The sequence below is a fragment of the Ctenopharyngodon idella genome, chromosome 10 (assembly GCF_019924925.1).
Source record: "Ctenopharyngodon idella isolate HZGC_01 chromosome 10, HZGC01, whole genome shotgun sequence".
NCBI lineage: Eukaryota > Metazoa > Chordata > Actinopteri > Cypriniformes > Xenocyprididae > Ctenopharyngodon > Ctenopharyngodon idella.
Genome location: NC_067229.1, coordinates 17,361,567 through 17,382,182, shown reverse-complemented (window position 1 = coordinate 17,382,182; position 20,616 = coordinate 17,361,567). Strand labels below are relative to the sequence as shown.

At 36.4% G+C, this 20,616-nt stretch overlaps 3 long non-coding RNA genes across 5 annotated transcripts in view; 2 read left to right on the top strand and 1 right to left on the bottom strand.

Annotated features, from left to right (window-relative positions):
• Window positions 1–20,616, top strand: part of LOC127521587 (uncharacterized) — a 95,687-nt gene that overhangs the window by 72,580 nt on the left and 2,491 nt on the right. The window contains exon 2 of one of the 2 annotated variants that reach the window (XR_007932407.1): window positions 12,711–20,552. This is a non-coding gene — a long non-coding RNA (uncharacterized LOC127521587). Of the gene's footprint in view, window positions 1–12,502; window positions 20,553–20,616 lie in introns of those variants that run through there. The other variant, XR_007932406.1, reaches the window with a different exon arrangement.
• LOC127521596 (uncharacterized) lies at window positions 1,648–2,724 on the bottom strand. Its single transcript, XR_007932423.1, has 3 exons — window positions 2,633–2,724; window positions 1,961–2,509; window positions 1,648–1,750 (listed from the first exon to the last, which is right to left on the bottom strand). It is a non-coding gene; the product is annotated as an uncharacterized LOC127521596 (long non-coding RNA).
• LOC127521592 (uncharacterized) lies at window positions 4,635–7,929 on the top strand. 2 transcript variants are annotated; one of them, XR_007932415.1, is made up of 5 exons: window positions 4,635–4,921; window positions 5,047–5,080; window positions 5,707–6,299; window positions 6,401–6,480; window positions 7,428–7,929. It is a non-coding gene; the product is annotated as an uncharacterized LOC127521592 (long non-coding RNA). The 2 variants fall into 2 exon arrangements; XR_007932416.1 differs by having other exon boundaries at window positions 6,175–6,299; window positions 7,428–7,928.

Below are 20,616 nucleotides of genomic sequence, written 5' to 3'. Positions count from 1 at the left end.
AGTGCATTTAGATCACTGTGTTAACTGTTTTGAGAGCAGTTACATTAATTTGGAGAAATGTGTCAAATCGATTGAGAAAAACTGTAACTGGTGGACATTCACAGTGATATAAATTTCAGTATCAAGCGTGAAGGTGATTTCCACGCATTAAAATACAATCTTTCTGACACTAAATATGCCACTTGAGGTTTAGACAACTGTGAGAACTGAGATACATAAATGTATAAAGGTATTGGAAAAACACTCGGTTCACAGTTAAACCTCCACTCTAGACAAAGGTGACAGGCCCTGTTAGTCATTGGTTATCAACTGACCAAACGACAGGAACATTTTTCTGGTTTTGGTTAGTGCTTCAGTTGAGTTAACCGCATGGTGTAACTGTAGCTTGTATCACATCTCACATCGCTTGCAAAATGAAGCACTGCATTCAAAATATTACAAACGCATCTCAAAAGCAAACATTTGTCTTATGTTGCAAACATTTGTCTTATGTTGCATAATATTCAATTTTTTTATTTATCATATACACACAGTTATTCAAAACCTAAAGCTCTTCTTTCATGATGTACTCTATGTACATTTCTGTACAAGATTGAAAGTCATTGGCAGAGAGATGTTGAAAAATTCACGGTAAACATGAAATCAAGATTGAAACCAAACTATTTTTTTTTTTTTTTTACTGTATTTGTGGTTGTGAATACAGTATTACACAGTACGAAAAAAAACAAATACATCAACCATGTGTAGTTGGACAGAAACAATGTTTGTGTTTGAAAAAGGAAATCAAGATACTTCCTGTTAGATTTTTGTGTGTTGAATTGTGTTGTGTTTTGCAAAAAGTGTTTTATGAAATTGAAAACTGAGCCAAAGGCCGAGAAATAGTCTATGGTTTTGCAGATTTGGTGTGTGATTCTGGTGTTTGAGTGTCAGGTTTCAGAAATTGTGACAAGTAAGGATTTTGTGTGCAAGCAGGTGAAAAAAACTGTAATAAATTATTATAATAATATATTGTTATTATAATAAAAATGGCCCATTACTCATGCCAGGCCATTTTTTAAGAACCACTTTACTTTTTTCCATTTAATTTGTTGTTTGCTACAATCACATTTTTAAATTGTAAATGCAAGTCCTGACTGAATTAATAACTAAATATCGATATGAATGAAAAACCATTTATCAGTGAATCTGACAATGATGCTTAAATATGTGGTTGAGTACATAATGTCATAAACTCCTAAACTATATATTTTCCCAGCCAATAACTGTAGACAATTTCAATAGCCAAGGCTTTAAGGTATGTGCCCATAATGAAACTGACATTATAATCCATTTCTTAACCATTTTATTGGTGTAAAAGTAACAACCAGACCCAGTATCTCCAATACGCTTGATATTACATTGTAAAACAATTTATTCTTGAAATTATGAGCACAATGTGAAGCACATGATATTTTATAAATGACATTTAGTCACACATACAGTAGCTGCATTTGAATGCCGAATAGTTATGCAGCTCATAAATTCCCTCTCAGCATCCTGAAAAAAATATTGAGGAAAACAAATAACATTTCAGCTGCAGTTAAACTAAAATTAATCAAAATTAAACACTATGACAAAATGATTTTAATGGTGATTTCATATAATTTACCTGATTGGTTTGGGTCTCGAGGCTGATACATAACTTGTGTCAGCCATAAATCAGCATTATAAACATGTTTTTCCAGATGTTCTGTTTTTCTAACTGCAAAAACTAAGAATGAAACAGTGAATTTATATTCAAAATTATTAATTTTTAACAATATATATTGAGACACAAACAAAATAATAGTCAAAAGACTAATTAATATAAAAGAAGAGTGATACTTTTTTTACTCTTCATCACCGTGATACTGTTACAAATGGCACCACACTAGAATATTTAATTTCCTAATTTTATTTTTCTTAAAGAACAGTCACTCACCGATCATCAGCACAATGACCAGCAGCCCGTTCATCAGACCAGATATGATGACGACAATCTGATGTTCAGTCTGAATCTGATCAATAAACTCCACCACTGTATGATTGTGACACTCAGTTAGTTGAGTTGATTCTGTAAAGAAAGTGTCTAAATAGTGAAAGTAGTAAATGACACATGTAAGCATCAGCATGTCTTGATCACTGAAGGAGTAAATGAACTCACCGGTGATGTACAGTCTGGTGCTGTTGCTGAGTTTTGGAGGTGTGCCTGTTTTCATACAGTAATAAACTCCTAATTCATCAGCAGTCACATTTTTTATAACCAGACAATGTTTAAATTGCACTGAATATTTGTTTCTGAATGTATTATTATAGTAAAAGGGTGACTTTGGTGTTGAGAATGATCGTAGAATCAATGTTGGAGGATCTGGTGTTTTCAGTAAAATCCAATAAACCTCATTTTCATCAAGATTACAGTTTATGGTCACATTTGATCCCAAATCAGTTAGTTGATCTGCCACTGAAGAAGCTTGACAACAGATTAAGACATCTATAGGATAAAACATACATCATATCTATTACCTGATTAAAATCACTGTGAAGTCATAACATAAGATTTATGAAACAGCTGTAAGATTAATAATAATATGTGGATATCATGTAATAAACTCACAGAGCTGAAGCTGAATGATCTTCATGTTGTTGCCGTGATTAAAACACTTCAATATGAATCGGGTTTCCTCCACACAGTAGTTCAGATTAAGCTTACTGCTGCTCTGAAGCAAAGACAGACGCAAATCCAAGCCAGTTTAGATTGGGTTCAGCGGTCTTCATGAAGCTTCGAAGCTTTACGAATCATTTGTTTCGAATCAGTGGTTCAGAGCGTGTATCAAACTGCCAAAGTCACTGCTTCATGAAGCTTTGAAGCTTTACGAATCATTTGTTTCGAATCAGTGGTTCAGAGCGACAAATGAATTCAGTAAACGAGGCTTCGTTACGTCATAAGTGTTTTGAAACTTCAGTGGTTCACGTGTTTTGAAATCGCCCATCACTAGATATTGTTGAATAAAGTCACTATTTTGTTATTTTTGGCACACAAACAGTATTCTCATCGCTTTATAATATTAAAGTTGAACCACTGTAGTCACATGAACTATTTTAAATATGTTTTCAGTAGCTTTCTGGGCATTGAAAAAGGGAGTGTTATTGCTGGCGATACAGGCCTTACTGAGTAAAATTCAATTGTCAGAAAACAAATCAAGCTTGCAAGAATTATTTTCAAAATGATTTCAGGAATGTAAAATGAATAAATAAAAGTGCTGTGATCATGATCTCATCTCTGACTTCACCTCTTGTCTGTGTGGTCGAGGTTTCATCTAAAGCTGTTGATGTTTCCGCTCACAGTAAGAGATGTTTGAATGATCACAGTATAGCAGATATTTATCTGAATCAGACAATGAAGATCATACAGCTGCAGATCTGTGAGTTTCTCACATCACATTTGATTGAGTCAGTTTTCTTTTGATTTTATATCTTAATGAATGTTTTTCTCTCATAGATCTGTTCATGTGTTATAAAGCCACAGAGAGTCTAACAAACATACCAGTAACTTTAGGAGCTGATGCGATTATAACCTGTGATATTATAGAGGAGATTTACTGGTACAAACTGAAATTATTGGATCCTCCAGTGTTGATCTTACACACTTACAGTAGTACACATGAAGGAGGTAAATATGAAAACAGCATCTTTGAACACAAATACTCAGTGAAAACAAACAGTTGTCCATCCATCAAAAAATAGTCATCAAAACCATTGATGAATTAGGAGTTTATTATTGTGTGAAAACTAGTGAACTATTAAAATTCAGCAACAGCACCAAAATCTATATAAGCAGTAAGATATTTTCTTACTTTAATGTTCAATGTTGTAATTAAAAATGATTTATTTTAGTATTTACTGTGTAACAATGTTTTTATACTGTTTTATGATATTTTGATTGTTTTATTGTTCTGGGCCAAAACTAAATAGATTTTTTTTTTTTTTTTTAATTATTATTATTTTGACAGAACTTGTGATTCAGACTTCAGAATCAGAGTCACATGATGCTCCAAATCATGGACAAATCTGACCCTCATCACTTTCTGTCCAGCTTAGTGCTTCTGTCATCATTCCAGTTAGGTGTTTTTTTTTTACTTATTTTACTGTTATAAGGCAAACTGTATATCTGTAGGCCTACAAATATAACACCTTCCATGTCCTTTTTTGTTGTTTGTTTGCAGAAATGGGTTTCTTTAGATTGATATGTCTTTTGTTGGTCTTATAGTATTATATAATCATCTGCTCATGTTTGATTCGTAACTTTGTTTAATGAGTCTCTGTGATGTTTAATTTGCTGCTGTTTTGGGTTTGGTGAAGATATGCTCAAACTCAACTATGTAAAGAAAGTAACAGTGGAGATGTGAATGAGATGGTGAGTGCAGATATTTAATACACAGAAACACTTACCATCATCTCACACCTTCACTGCTGTTTTTAATCAAGCATAGGTTATTACTTCAGATCATGTTAAAATAATTTATAATTGCAGCTATGCTGTGATAAATTAATAACAATTATAGTTTAACATTAATATCTTGTCATATTAACTGTCTCTCATAATTTCTCTTTCAGTTTGCTGAAACCGTCTTATTGAAGCATCTCAGTGGAAGCAGGTTTTGTTCTCTCTTCACAGCAAAATTTCCAGTGTTGTTTAGTGTTGTTTTTATGGTGTTAATTTTCCAGTGTTGAAAAGTGTTAATTGTGGTGTTGATTTGAAGAACATCAACACTTACAGTGTAAACCAGTGTTCAGAATCAGTGTTATTTCAGCGAGTTGACTAATTGACACTGGAGATGAGATGATCCTATTTCCGTTTGGATTAATGGCGGACGAGTACGAGGAGCGGACAGTGCTCAAACAGGTATAATATATTCTTTTACCACTTAATTCTATCCATTTTCATATTTGTTTTACATTTCTCAACATTTCTAAGTTCCACAACATTGTTGGAGTGCTAACATAATTTCTGATTTGATTGCATGGCAGACCGCGCTGACACGAGGCCAGTTTGCAAACTAAGGTAAGACTATTTAATGCTGATTAATTTGCACATTTGACGCCGATATTTTAGACTTTGGACTGAAAAATAGACGATATTTTCTGTGATTCATGTAACTGTTTAATGCGTTGAAACAAATGAACGTAATAACGCAGCATTTATATATATATATATATATATATATAATTTCCCACTTCCTGGGGCTCTAACATTAGTTGTTTGTGCTGGCAAATTTAGGCAATAATATGCACTTTTTCATTTTAGGACAGCCGTGCGTTATTTTCCAAAGTCTCGGGCCTGTAAGTGCAGCATTGTTAGGCGCGAATCTGCACCCCGCGCATTCGAATTCTAGTGAAAGCGCGTCGCGGTTTCACTCTTCTCCAATCTACAGTACAGATAACTTTAATCTAATCCAGCAAGAAGCCTTTTGCTGAACTAACGTTATATTTCTGGCCATGAAAAGACCCGTTCCAGAACCAGAGATGTGTCTTACGTGCGCGCTTCATTTGCAATCGTTTGTTACTTTAGTATTTTGCAGTCTCACTTTATTATATAATTTGTGAGATGACAAATGGAGCTTCTGACTGCATCTGTTCGCTGGACTTTATTTAAAATTAACAACTATTTGCATTTTTCTTGACCAACAGCTGTCGTCATGCCGGTGAAAGTTCAATATCATGGTGCATTCCAAGATTTTCTAAATGAAGTTAAGTGCTGTGGCTTTGACTAACTAATTAAAGCCAGTCATATAGCAACTGTGCTTAAAATCCACAGGGCTTGTTTCCAGCTTTGTTATTTGAGTTTGAGAGAAAAAAAAAAAAAAAAGTCTATTTATGCTATTGTTAAAATTGTTTCATTTAAAAGACAGACACTGATGTGGAAGAGGACACATTGAAGTCATTAAAATTTAAAATTAAGATGTCTGGTGGTAATCCTGATGGTATTTGGTATTTGAAACAATGTATTGTGGAAAAAAAAAAAAAAAAAAGCGCTACACAAAGGCATTCTTTTAAGGTCTCCATAATATGATGGTGTAAATGTTTTCTCTTAAGCCCTGTATGAATTAAGACGTTTATGGACATGAAACATTAAATTGTTTTACTTTTCACTCTTAGTCACACACAAGATCCTCAACCTCCAGCACATGTACTCATTCTTTGTCTGACCATAAAGAGACAGCAGTGCAAAACCAGCTAACAAAGGCCAGCAACAGATTTAGCACAGATGTTATGGCAAACAGGTATGCATGTTGATTTTCACAATTAATTTGTCTATGTAATAATTACCTTCCATCATTTTACTAGTCTCATGTTGTAGCCCGTAATGATGTTGTTTAATCAGATTGTCCATGACGCCCTGAAAAAATAATCCAGTGACGAGAAAGAAGACTACGATAAGACAGACTTGTGCACTTCCACAAGGTAAAACTCGCAAAACTGTTGCAATGTCTTTGTGAACTTTGAAATTATGGTTATGGTTGTAAATACCATAACGCAGTGATTTTCAATCGTGGTCCTGGGGACCTTCAGTTCATGGAACTCCCTGCAAATGATCTGATAATCTGAATCAGATGTTAAATAAGGACATAAAAATGTGCGGAGTGCAATTTTTTTATTTTTATTAAGGGGTTAATTTACTGAAATCTAATTTGTACTCGCCCTCATGACATTCCTAACCCTTAAGACTTTTGATCATCTTCAAAACACAAATGTAGTTATTTTAATGAAATCTGAGATTTGTCGATGCATTGACAGTATACAAATACCACTGTGATGCTTCAGAAAGTTCATAGAGATCGTAAAACGAATCCAAATGAATTAAGTTGTTCAGTATCTTCTGAAGAGATTTGCATTATGTGAACATTTAACTGTCTTTTTATTTACATATAAACGTTTATAAACACAAACAGATCAGATATGGTAAATGGGAATTCACGCATGAGTTCATTCTCAGGGTTATGCAGCATCCTTTGAGCTTCCACAAGAACTATTTGTGCTGATTAATGTGAATAAAAGCCTAAAATCAATCTCTTCATCATATAAGGTGGCCGTGTCTCTTCAGAAAATTTGGAATAAGTGCTAAACTTCGTATGGATTAGTTTTACAATCCCTTTATAAACCTTTTGAAGCATCAAAGTGGTAACTGCGTGGACTCTGGATGGACAAATCTTTCAGTATTTTCACTTGTATTTCAAAGATGAACAAAAGTCTTATGGGAGTGGAACGACATTATTTTGGGTGAACTATCCCTTTAAAGCACAATTCTCATCAAACATTACTAGTACTGAGTTTTATGCATTCATCTTTTCAAATAGTTATTTTATTTTTTCCGTCTTGTTTAATGTAATTTTTGTTTTTGCTGTTTACAGTCCTGCACCTGCACCAGTATTGAAGGCCATCTCAGTTGGAGGGAGGACCACCAGCCATTCCTACTGGTATTGAGAAGGATCAAGGGCAGGATCGACAAATTCTTTGTGGTTGAAGCACCTCATCTCTTCTGAAGGAACCAGCTCCTTGAATGCTATCGAACTTTAAGTCTACTGTTTCTACCTGCTGTATATGTAGGTCCTTTATCTTTATCTTCCTGCTACACTCTACAACACTGATGTTGGTCTTACCAGTGAGTCTCCCAAAGTAAAGGAATTGCATGTGAAGCATTGACAAACTTTTGACAACATTTTTTCGGAGCATCATGTATTTAAAGTACAGATATTGGAAGCAGAGTACGTTTAACTGCTAACATTTTGAAGTTGAAGTTTGGAGTTCACATGGGTGAATTTGATGATGAATTTGTTTCAACTGTTATGTCTAAGACGTATCATTGTTGAAAATAAAGGTTCAAACTGATACAATGAAATTGGCTGTTATTTAATGCACACATTGTGTTTTTAGTTGAACTGAATACAGATTACATTTAATGACAAATCAGGGTTTGTATGAACACAATATTAGTGTGGAAAGAACTCTCTTGGTGTTGATGCATCTAGTGTAGTTTTAACTATAATTATTGTGTTAATTATGAACACTTACAGTGTTGTTTTAACTCCATACAAGTGTTAAACTAACACTTTAAATAGTTACTTTAACTCTATTTAGTGTGGACCTATATAAACCCCGAAAAAGTGTTTATTTTGACACTGAGTGTGAATTCAACACTTTAAAATTTGCAATTTCTAGTCAATAACAGATGAAGGCAGTTTTACAGAATAATCAGAGAATCTCAATCATTTATGAGAAGCACGTCAGATCTAAATAATGTCATTTCATTTGTGCTTTGAAAACTTGGGGCCGTATTCACAAAACATCTTAAGGCTAAAAGTAGCTCCTAACTTGCCAATTTAGGAGAAAATTTAAAAAAATTATGGGTGTATTAGTGCTAAATTTAGGACTCCTACATTTTTGCTCTAAGAGTATTTCATAAAGCATTTTAGCGCTAAAACTAGCTCCTAAATCTGTGAAACATTAGTAGTCAAGAGTACTCCTAAGTAAGACCAAATCACTAACAATCCTAAAATGGTTGTTGCTGGCAATTCAACAATCCACCCAAAGACACTGTACACCACTGAGGCAATAGAGCTTTGGGTGCTGAGCCTTCATCATAAATGCAAAAAATATATTTATAGATATGCGATGGCATAAGGTGTATTTATGTACAGTTAAAATGTATTGAATGATGGAGATAAAACATTGCGGTCAGTTAAAAAATAATATCCTTTTGTTTTGCACTGAAGTGACCGGAGTTTGAGTTCTGGCTCGTGGACCTTTACTGATCCCGTCCCCCGCTTTCTCTCTTTCCCACTTCACTTCCTGTCTACTCACTGACCTATCATAATTAAAAGGCAAAAACGCCAAAAATAAATCTTTGAAAATAAATAAATAAGAAAATAATGTCCGATTACCTGTGGCAGTTATCACGAGTTTACAAATGATCGAATGATACCTCATGATACCTCGTTCTACAATATTTCAAGATTATAAATCACTGACAGAGACCCCTCCGCTAACAGCCAGCCACTGTGGTCATAGTTACTTAGTAAGACTTTCTTTCTGTTCCTTAGTAAAAGTTTGTCTCAGCAGCTTTTTGAATAGCTTTTAAGAGAAAACTATTACCTAAGTACTTTTACTGCTATTTACGAAAACTTTTTGTGGTAAGATAACATTTTTTTTTGTGAATACGGCCCCTGATGTCTTGCCTAAATTGTTTGCATTTGAGGTGAAGAAAGCTGTGAGAACTGAGATACAAAAAAATAAAGTGGTTTAGAAACTGCAGTCCGTTAAAGGTTAAACCTCCTCTCTAGACAAAGGAACATGTTTCTGGTTTTGGTTTGTGCTTCAGTTGAGTTTAACCACATGGTGTAGTCTGTATCTTTTTTTTTACTGAAAACAAAAGTCATAAAATAATATGCAGTCATTCGATATTCCTCAAAACAATGTGATCAATTGTAGTACAATTGAGAAAAAAAGGTGGGAAAAAGATTTTAAAATAAAAAAATTGTCACAAGACATTGAATCTGAATCATCTTCATAAAATTGAATATTTGATAATAATTATGATTTTAAGGCTTTAAGTAAATTGGCATCCATTACTATAACAGTTTTTCTCAGTCACTTTGGTACATTTTTTGAATCATCCTTAAGATTTGCAAACCAGTAAGTGTATTTCTCGAAACAATTCATACAAATAGCATAACACAATGGATTACCTGCAAAAGCCTATAACTTGCTAAAATCCTTAGTTCATCTCTCAAAAGTATTTATGTCAATGAACATCAGTTTCATCAGAATGACAAAGACTATCACAAACAATATATTCAAAATGTTTAGTCATGTTGTCAATATAGTGTATTCTGTCAGTATTTTCAGATGTAAACTATGGCTACGATTTTGATGATAATTATTGAAAATGCACAAGACAGCACTTTGTGTAGCATATATAAATTTCAACAGTACAAATTTACACATTACTCTTTGTGGGATATTGATTGCAAGAGACTGGACAGGATTCACAGTTACATTTTTACTGTCTGTTTGTCAAATTACAGTATATATATTGTGATATAAAGAAGAAAACGACAACAATATACAGTATTACAGTATTGTGAACATTGATTACATTACTTTATAAAATGGTTAGTTCCTGTCCTTGATTCTGATTGGTCAATAGCTGTGTTTTATTCACGATAAAACACGGCTATGAACGCTTCACCCAACGGTTCTGTGTATCACTACACAACACCCTTAGCAACCACTCTTAGCAATGTAAACTGTATGTTCTCAATTGATATTGTTCATTGAAGCTTACTGTATTATGTAGAAGAGTATTGTGAGAAAGAGATCGAGTGAGCGAGTTTATTACCTGCATTCAGATTTAGCATTTTCCTTCAGGTCAGTCCTATGTTCATAATAAAAAAATCTGTTTAAATGTCTGCCTAATATCTTGTCCTTTTAACAGTTAAGGGGTTTTCCCATGACTGACAGCGCTAGTCAAAGCATTTGTCAGTTGCGTCTTGTTCCGTGTTCACAACAGTTCAGTCTTTTCAATGTAAAAGTCTTCGCTACTGACTGACACACTCATAAACACAGTCGTTGCAGCCATCTAATGGTGTAATAATGTAACTTCTGTTGCTGTTCACGGTCAGGGACTATTTTTTCCGGCGGAAGGAAGGTTTTTAGTAAAAGTTTACTTCATGAAAGTTGCACTGATACATATTTTTGGCTTTAATAGTATTGTGTGGTAACTGTTTTATAAAAGCAATAAGGTACTCGAGGCTAGTGCTCTATCGTGAATAAGTCACGGCTGAAGGGGTTGCAGGCACGACGCGAAACGTGACTTATTCACGATACAGCATAGCCTCTCGTACCTTATTGCTTACATATATGTTTCCCAAATGAAGCTTCATGAGATGCACCTCTGATCTAGAGAACTGGTCTATCATTGGTTGATCTAATGCAGTGTTTCTCAAACCTGTCCCTGGAGGACCCCCAGCCCCATGTCTCCCTATATCTGACACACCCATTTCAGGTCTTGCAGTCTCTATAATGATCTGATGAGTTGAATCAGCTGTGATAGATGAGGGAGACATTCAGAATGTGCAGGGCTGGTGGTACTCCAGGACAGGTTTGAGAAACACTGCTCTAATGCTTTACATCTTCCTTCATAAGTGAAATTCAAAATTCACCTCCACAACTCATCAATTCAGGACATATTTACAACAACAACAAAAAAGTCTAATAGAAATGTATAGAAAATATGCTTGACAAATTATGACAGCTAGTGCAACCAATTTGCATTTAATGACCTATGCAAGGAACTAATGGCTATATGTTTTGATTGGTAAGACTATTCAACAGAGAACCAGTATAATATATTTTGATCAACATATGACATTAGAAATGGATCATGTAGGAAACAGCAGACAATTGTACATAATAAACTGCATGAATGTACCAAAACATTTGCAATTTGTTCAAAAGAATGAGAAATTGCTTCATGATGTGCATAAGTGACTAGATGATGTGGAGGTTGAACAAGTAGTTTTCAGAATTTCAGTTTTTGGTGCATCTGAGAAATGCAACAAAGTGACTGAGAAAAACTGTAATATAAGTCTATCAGGCTGGTAAAGGAAAACTCAACCACGGAAGATGGATGACGTAAAAATGTCACAATAGAAATGCACAAATACGAGGTGTTAGAAACCATTCAAGACTTTTATTTTAGAAACTAATATACAGGTGCTGGTCATATAATTAGAATATCATCAAAAAGTTGATTTATTTCACTAATTCCATTCAAAAAGTGAAACTTGTATATTATATTCATTCATTACACACAGACTGATATATTTCAAATGTTTATTTCTTTTAATTTTGATGATTATAACTGACAACTAAGGAAAATCCCAAATTCAGTATCTCAGAAAATTAGAATATTGTGAAAAGGTTCAATATTGAAGACACCTGGTGCCACACTCTAATCAGCTAATTAACTCAAAACACCTGCAAAGGCCTTTAAATGGTCTCTCAGTCTAGTTCTGTAGGCTACACAATCATGGGGAAGACTGCTGACTTGACAGTTGTCCAAAAGACGACCATTGACACCTTGCACAAGGAGGGCAAGACACAAAAGGTCATTGCAAAAGAGGCTGGCTGTTCACAGAGCTCTGTGTCCAAGCACATTAATAGAGAGGTGAAGGGAAGGAAAAGATGTGGTAGAAAAAAAGTGTACAAGCAATAGGGATAACCGCACCCTGGAGAGGATTGTGAAACAAAACCCATTCAAAAATGTGGGGGAGATTCACAAAGAGTGGAATGCAGCTGGAGTCAGTGCTTCAAGAACCACTACGCACAGACGTATGCAAGACATGGGTTTCAGCTGTCGCATTCTTTGTGTCAAGCCACTCTTGAACAACAGACAGCGTCAGAAGCGTCTCGCAAGACAAAAAGGACTGGACTGCTGCTGAGTGGTCCAAAGTTATGTTCTCTGATGAAAGTAAATTTTGCATTTCCTTTGGAAATCAGGGTCCCAGAGTCTGGAGGAAGAGAGGAGAGGCACACAATCCACGTTGCTTGAGGTCCAGTGTAAAGTTTCCACAGTCAGTGATGGTTTGGGGTGCCATGTCATCTACTGGTGTTGGTCCACTGTGTTTTCTGAGGTCCAAGGTCAACGCAGCCGTATACCAGGAAGTTTTAGAGCACTTAATGCTTCCTGCTGCTGACCAACTTTATGGAGATGCAGATTTCATTTTCCAACAGGACTTGGCACCTGCACACAGTGCCAAAGCTACCAGTACCTGGTTTAAGGACCATGGTATCCCTGTTCTTAATTGGCCAGCAAACTCACCTGACCTTAACCCCATAGAAAATCTATGGGGTATTGTGAAGAGGAAGATGCGATATGCCAGACCCAACAATGCAGAAGAGCTGAAGGCCACTATCAGAGCAACCTGGGCTCTTATAACACCTGAGCAGTGCCACAGACTGATCGACTCCATGCCACGCCGCATTGCTGCAGTAATTCAGGCATAAGGAGCCCCAACTAAGTATTGAGTGCTGTACATGCTCATACTTTTCATGTTCATACTTTTCAGTTGGCCAAGATTTCTAAAAATCCTTTCTTTGTATTGGTCTTAAGTAATATTCTAATTTTCTGAGATACTGAATTTCGGACTTTCCTTAGTTGTCAGTTATAATCATCAAAATTAAAAGAAATAAACATTTGAAATATATCAGTCTGTGTGTAATGAATGAATATAATATACAAGTTTCACTTTTTGAATGGAATTAGTGAAATAAATCAACTTTTTGATGATATTCTAATTATATGACCAGCACCTGTATGTGTATCTCATACTGTCATAAACTGTCATAAACATTGAAATGATTACTTGTGCCATGGAAGTAAAAAAAAAATGTATAACTCTTTAATACTAACTATACTAACTTGTCTGTAGAAGTAGCCTACTATAGTACAGTGATGGTATCAGATGGTAATATGGTAATACCGTGGTGCTGAAATCCATAGGCTATGTCATGGTATTTACATTATGGTAGGCCTACTTTGAATAGGTTACCATAGTCATGATATTTACTCTATGTTCAAAAACACATGATAATAAGGTGGTGCTTTTTGTGCTTTGTAGTATATATAAATAAGACTCTATCTTTGTAAACACAGTAATAAACTATCTAGGGCAACCTGTTTCATTTATCTTGTGCACAGACCACTGACACAGGTGCATAGTTTCCACATGCCATTTGTGTTGCTTTATTCACTTGAACAGTTGCATTTGCACTAAAGGATGAGTGCCCCCTAGTGGCACTCACCAGTACATCTCCCTTTTTTATTTTCATGTTCCCATGTAACAATCAACTAGTAGATCAAATAAAACTTCTTTCAACATGTCTTTTTTTTTCTTCTTCTTCTTCTTATTTTAACATTCATTTTTTTTTTTTTTTTGGTTTTGCATACACATATAATCACATTCAACACTCCTCAATAAGTCTTTTGGGCTTAACAATTAATCTCCTTGGCCTCACAGCTTTTTCTGCATTCAAAGATAATGATGGCGTATTATCTTTAGGAGTTTTCTTTGGGGTACTGTTTTGCCCAACATCACTTTCAGTGCAGTTCTTTTGGAACCACATTACAACTGATCTCAACATCCTTAATGAATTCCGTTTTTGGAATTTTCAACAAATTCCTCCTGTTTCTGTGAAGAGTATTACCATACTCAGTGAGTACTTCATAAGATCTGGGCATGATCTCTTTCAGAACCTTTGCTTTTGGTCCTTATTTACCATCACATCTTACTCGCACCAAATCTTTACATTCCAGAGGGTGTAAAGGTTTTGCATTTTTGTTATATTTGACATTAGAGCTGCATTTTCTTGGTGCAAATTGGTCTTTGCTTTATATTAAATGTTCAGCTGAGGGTAGCTTTGTCCTCAGCTTCCTACCCATCAGTAGTTCTGCTGGAGATTTCCCACCTTTTAAAGGTGTTGGCCTGTAGTTCAGGATCGCAAGGTGAGGATCTTCCCCAGCTTCAGCTGCTTTCTTCAGCAGACGTTTCACAATCTGCACTGCCTTTTCAGCTAACCCATTTGACTGTGGGTAATACGGACTTGATGTTATGTGCTCGAATCCATACTGCTTTGCAAACTCTGAATGTCAACCCACTGAATTGAGGTCCATTGTCACTAATTAAAGTGACCGGGATTCCATGTCTCGCAAAAATTGTTTTCAAATATGAGATCAAGTGCTTTGCGGAGGTGTCTGTCAATAATGCAAACTCTGGATAGTTAGAATAGTAATCCATGACAACCAGGTAGTCTTTCCCACTCAGTTGGAACAAATCAGCACCAACTTTCCTTCACGGTTCACATAGTTTAAAATGAGGTAAGAGTGGCTCTTTTTGCTGTTCGTATCTGTGTTGACAAATCTCACAGCGCTGTATCGCATATAGGGCCAGTACATCACATCTCGGGCACGGCGTTTACATTTCTCAATACCCATATGGCCTTCGTGTACAAGCTCAGTCATTTGTTGTCTCTTTGTATTAGGGGCTACAATCCTACTTCCTTTTAGAAGAACTTTGTCAATGACAGAAAGCTCATCTCTGAAATGCTGATGTGGGCTTGGTAGCTTCTCATCTCCAGGTGAGTTGATTTCACAAATGACTTCCTGTAATATGCTGTCACTTGCTGTTGCGTCTGCAAACTCAATCCACTTCTGTCTTGACCCGGGTATCTGGCTCACTACACAATCCACATGAATTTGAACATCATTTTCCGTGCTGCTTTTACCAGTGTGATGCAGGCTGGCTCTGCTAAGACCATCGGCCACTTACAGTAGTTTACCTGGAGTAAAGCAAAATGTCAGATGGTACTTCTGTAAGCGCAAGAGAAGACCCTGGAAGTGTGGTGGTGCATCACCCAGGGCCTTCATTGAAATCACAATCAGAGGTTTGTGGTCGGTCACTTCCCTGCCATACATGTATTCATGGAACTTCTCGCAGCTGTCTCTTTTTCTACAGTACCTGTATGTAATTTCTCTCTACTGCTGTCATTGTGCGTGATGTGTATGCTATGGGAAACCACTCAGTTCTGTGTTTTTGGAGTAATAACACTCCAAGTCCGTCTTTGGACGCATCGGTCGATACTTTGACTGGTTTCTCTGGGTCATAAAATTTAAGCACTGGCACTTTGATAAGGCTATTCTTAAGTACTTCCCATTCTCAAGCATGCTGATGCTTCCATTGCCATTCACTCTTTTTATCCAGCAAACTGCGCATTGCTTTTGTGTTGGCGGAAAGCTTGGGTACTCATTGATTAACCCCAGTGCTCTCTGTTTTGTCTTTAGGTGCTGGCATGTCAACTAGCTCGTGTTTTTTCCAGGTTTGGCTGTATTCCTGGCACGGATAGCTTATCTTAGAGGTAAGAGAGAGTCTCTGTCACTCCAAACTCACACTTTTGTCTGTTTAGTTTCAGTCCTGACTTTTGTGCTTGTTTTAACTCTTCACAGAGTCTTTTGTCTTGCTCATTTTGTGTTTTCCCCCATATTATATCACACAGGAATACTCCCACACCTTCCATACCATCAAACAGCTGTTGCACTGTTCTGTGAAATACCTCTGGCGCCGAACAGATACCAAAAGGTATAAGCGAAGGAAACAGTGCTGCCTGAAGGGTGTATTGAAAGTGCACAGGTTAGCACTTTCTTCATCCAGGACAATTTGGTAGAAACCTGATGCATCAAGTTTAGAGAAATAACATGCACCTGTAATTGTGCTTGTTAGGTCAGTCTTTGTTGGCAAATTGTTGTGCTCTCTTTTGATCCACTTATTTAAATCTCTTGCATGAAAAGTCTAAGATCTCTGTTTATCTTTTCCACAATTACCAGAAAATTTACCCACTCTGTTGGCTTCTTTATTTTTCTTATTATTCCTTTCTTGATCAATGATTGCAATTCAGATCTCAACCTTTCTTTGAGGGCTACTGGTACCTTCCTGGCTGGATGTATGACTGCTTGAGGATTTTCCTTCAGCTGTATCTTATGTTTACCTGGTAAACAACCCACACCTTCAGAGACATCTTGGTACTTGGTACTGTTTTACTCATTAACGCTAGTTACCATCTCATTCTGTTTCTCCACTGTGTGACTCTGTGTAACTGCTTTACTGTTGATCACATGAACTCTCTTTATGAGCCCCAAATTTTCACAAGCCTTCACCCCAAGTATAGGCTGTCTGTTACCTTCTACCTTCTGTTACCTTCTACCAGTACACACATTACATTCACAGACTGTGTGATCCTATATACCCCTTTTGTGGGAATCGACTCATCATTGTAAGTGCTTATGCTTATCTTTCTGTCATGCATTTTTTTCTCAGTCTGTCAAAATCTTTTGTTGGCAGAAGGTTCAACTGCATGCCAGTGTCCAATTTAAAGGGTACAGTCACTCCTTTGACATCCAGATGAGCTATCCGCACGTCCTTGGTGCTCACTTCATCCACCACAGCCTCCACGAAGAACTGCTCGTCCTCATCATTGCTGTCACTGGTGTCTTTGGCTCTTTCAACATCTCAAACTTTCTTTTTAGTCAAGCAGCATCTTGCAAAATGATTTTTTCCACCATACTTGCGACAGTCTTTGCCATAAGCTGGGCATTTCTATGGTGCATGGTTGGTACCACATCTGTTAGTCCTTACTGTCCTTACGTCACGGTTTTTCTTTAACAGTTTTCTTTGCGCGTTCATGCACAACATCATGCACAACGTCACAGTTTCTCAAGAGCGGCTGCACGAGCTCTGATGACGACACAGCTGTTTCACAATAGAGTACCTCAGAGATATCGTGTTTTTGTAGGACTTCCGTTTCCATTGCACTAAAGTCTATGGGTTTTTTGAATGGGTTTTTGCTAAATCGCCTGAAATAAGGTCTGTGGTTAACAAAGCCTCTAAATATTTTCACGTTTTGATCTATGACATGAAACACACCAGTTATAACCCGCTTGTGATTTTTTTTAAACAAATTGCTAAAAGGGACTACTTCCTTTGGCAGGGACTTTAGACGTCATCATGACAAACAGGACATTTGGACCGCATTTCTCATGAAAAAGTGGATAAGTATTCATACACAGCGCAGATCATAATCAGCGAGCATGTTTTTAAACAAAGTTGTTTTCTAAAAAAAGTTTGAGGAAGCTTGGTGGTGGTGACGTTGATCCGCGACCATGGTGTGCTGTAGTCCGTTTATAGCCTACTGTTAGATTTTTATATCTGACGACTTTATTTAGGCTTCAAAATGTATAAATGTTGTGTTAACTTGTAAAGATTATCTTGATAGACAAAACGTGTAAGTGTCATAACCCTTTGTTAAACACAGAGCTTATTTTTTGCGATTTTCCAAAAGTCTATGGGAAAAATGCATAGGCTTTCGATCGAGGGAACCCGTGTGGCGCTAACTTCCGGGTTGGCCTACAAAAACACGTCATCCCTGAGGTACTCTATTGGCTAGATTCACTGCATGACAACGATCACGTGTGTTTCGTGTTTATTGTCAGGTCTTCAATCTATATTTTTATAACAGTTAAAGCTCTTTTCATGTAGTTGCAATGTTATATTGTGCCATGTTTATCAAAATAAAACTGAAAAAAAGGACCCCACTACATTGGTATTTAAATAATATATGCTTATGTTGAACTTTATTCTTGTAAAAACAGACGCTGTAAGCAGTACAGAAAGTATTTAATGAAAATGTCTCTGAAACATCTGTGTATTAGTCAAATATTGCATTTATTTCACTTAAGCTGTGATAAAGTATGCAAATGCAGCGTGAGCGTCACTACGAGAAGCAGAAAGCGTCCGACTTCACGTCTCCGTTTTCAGCTCCTCCCCGCCTGCATGCAGCTACTCTCGCCATTCGGTTGCATCCAGCTGAAAAAGTATTCAAAAAGTATTCTCGTCGCTTGATAATATTAAGGTTGAACCACTGTACTCACATGAATTGTTTTAAATATGTCTTTAGTAGCTTTCTGGGCATTGAAAAAGGAAATTATCTTGCAGGCGTCACTGAGCCATCGGATTTTATCAAAAATATCTTAATTTGTGTTCCAAAGATGAATGGTCTTACAGGTTTGGAATGACATGATGGTAAGTAATAAATGACATAATTTTCATTTTTGGGAGAACTAACCCTTTAATCATTGTTTAACACCTGCTATAACCCTAGTTTCACCATATGAGTAGGTCTATGTGATATCAACAATGTGAAGACATGTCTATGTGATACAGCAAATTTCCTTTAAATTATTTCATAGCATTATAAAATGTTTCATTCCAAGCTACAAAGCACATGAAATAATACTGGATCACGTATAATAAACTCACAACTGAAGCTGTACGACCCTCATGTTTTTGTCTTTGTTTAAGCACTTCAGAATATATTGATGTATTCTGGTTCCCTCCATACAAAGTCTTTTCAAGATCAAATACACAAATTTAAGAAATATTGAATAACTTAAAATATCCGTTTATATAACAACAGATAAGTTAATGTGCCTAGAACAGGTGGTAATACGCAACTGAACTATCATGAATGACCTGCAGAGGGCATCATAGGATAAATAAAAACATTTTCAGCTGGTTAAACTTAGAAATGAAAGTTCACCTGCTGCCTTAAAAATGTGAGTTAACTCACAAATAGTCAAGACAATGCATTATTTTAAGTTTAAATTTTCGCTTAAAGTAATGCGTTGTCTTGACTATTTTTGAGTTGAAGCAAGGGAGGCAGTGCCTCCTCAAAAAAATAATCGATATTACAAAAATAAAACAACGCAAATGTTACAAAATTTGACATTAAAAACAGTGGCGGAGGCAGAAAGTGGATGGTGGGTGGGCCTCTAAAAGTGTGGGTGGGCCAGAATAATTCGCATCATCCCATGTTTTTCAACTGGCTCAATTTGGGAGGGAAAAAAATGATGGACCGTCCCTCAGTGGCGTTCTTGTCACATGACCTGCGGTGCGTTTGCGGCATTCTGAAAAGTTGAGAATTTTTCATCTCGAAGCGCCTTGAAAACGCACTGCATGCGCGTCGCTTCCATTATGAACACGGCTGCCGCGTGCCTATAGGCTACATTTGAAATAACGAATTTGAGCGCCCCTGAGTCCTGTATCGACAACCTGCCATACAAGTGGCTTATATCAGTGGCGTAACATAGTAATGACGGGCCCCCTGGGCTGCACAGTTATGAAGCACATAGCCTACAAGCACATACGCGCTTGTCTAGAAGGGAACCTTACGCAAATTTGTGTCTAACTTACTTAATTTAGACCAACTAAAGTATAGTGTTAGACCAACAATATCTTATCAATTAATTAAATAGCCTAATAAAGACATGTATTTAAGAAATTCAATAAAAACAGAATATTGCTTCAGCCTTATTCAAAGGCCGCGGAAAAATTCGTTTGTTACGCACTTCAATCCATTCCACGCCCGACGTTCTTGGTTTTCTTCCTATTTATTAAATATAGGCACATTGATTGAAATTAAGATACAATTTCTACAAAACGAAATTCACTTTAAAGAAAGGCTTACTATAAAACAAAACTTAATGAAGTGGTCAAACTCATGTCTGACCCGCTGCATGTCTCCCGACATTGCATGCGCATCCGTCATGCTATTCACTTTTCATAATCAACATAGGTGAAATTTAAAAAATAATATTAGGCTCTATAGCCTAATATATAAATATAAATATGAAACTAAATTGGCTATTTTTATCCCTCTGGCCGACGAACGCGCCGGCGCGTTCTGATGGATTTTTTTCCTCATGACAGAAACAACTTAAAATAGGCCTTTCGTCATTTTTGGCGATAGCCTACAGATTGGTGCAAGACTACAAATGGTCTACTTTTATTCGTGTACGCTCACAATAACAACAAAACCTTGTACTTTTGTAAAATAAAATAAATAAAAAACAGGGTGCGCTTTCAGCTGTTTTTCTGCGAGAATCTTTCTGAAACGTCTCAAAAACGAACTCAAACACAGCGAATAATTGTA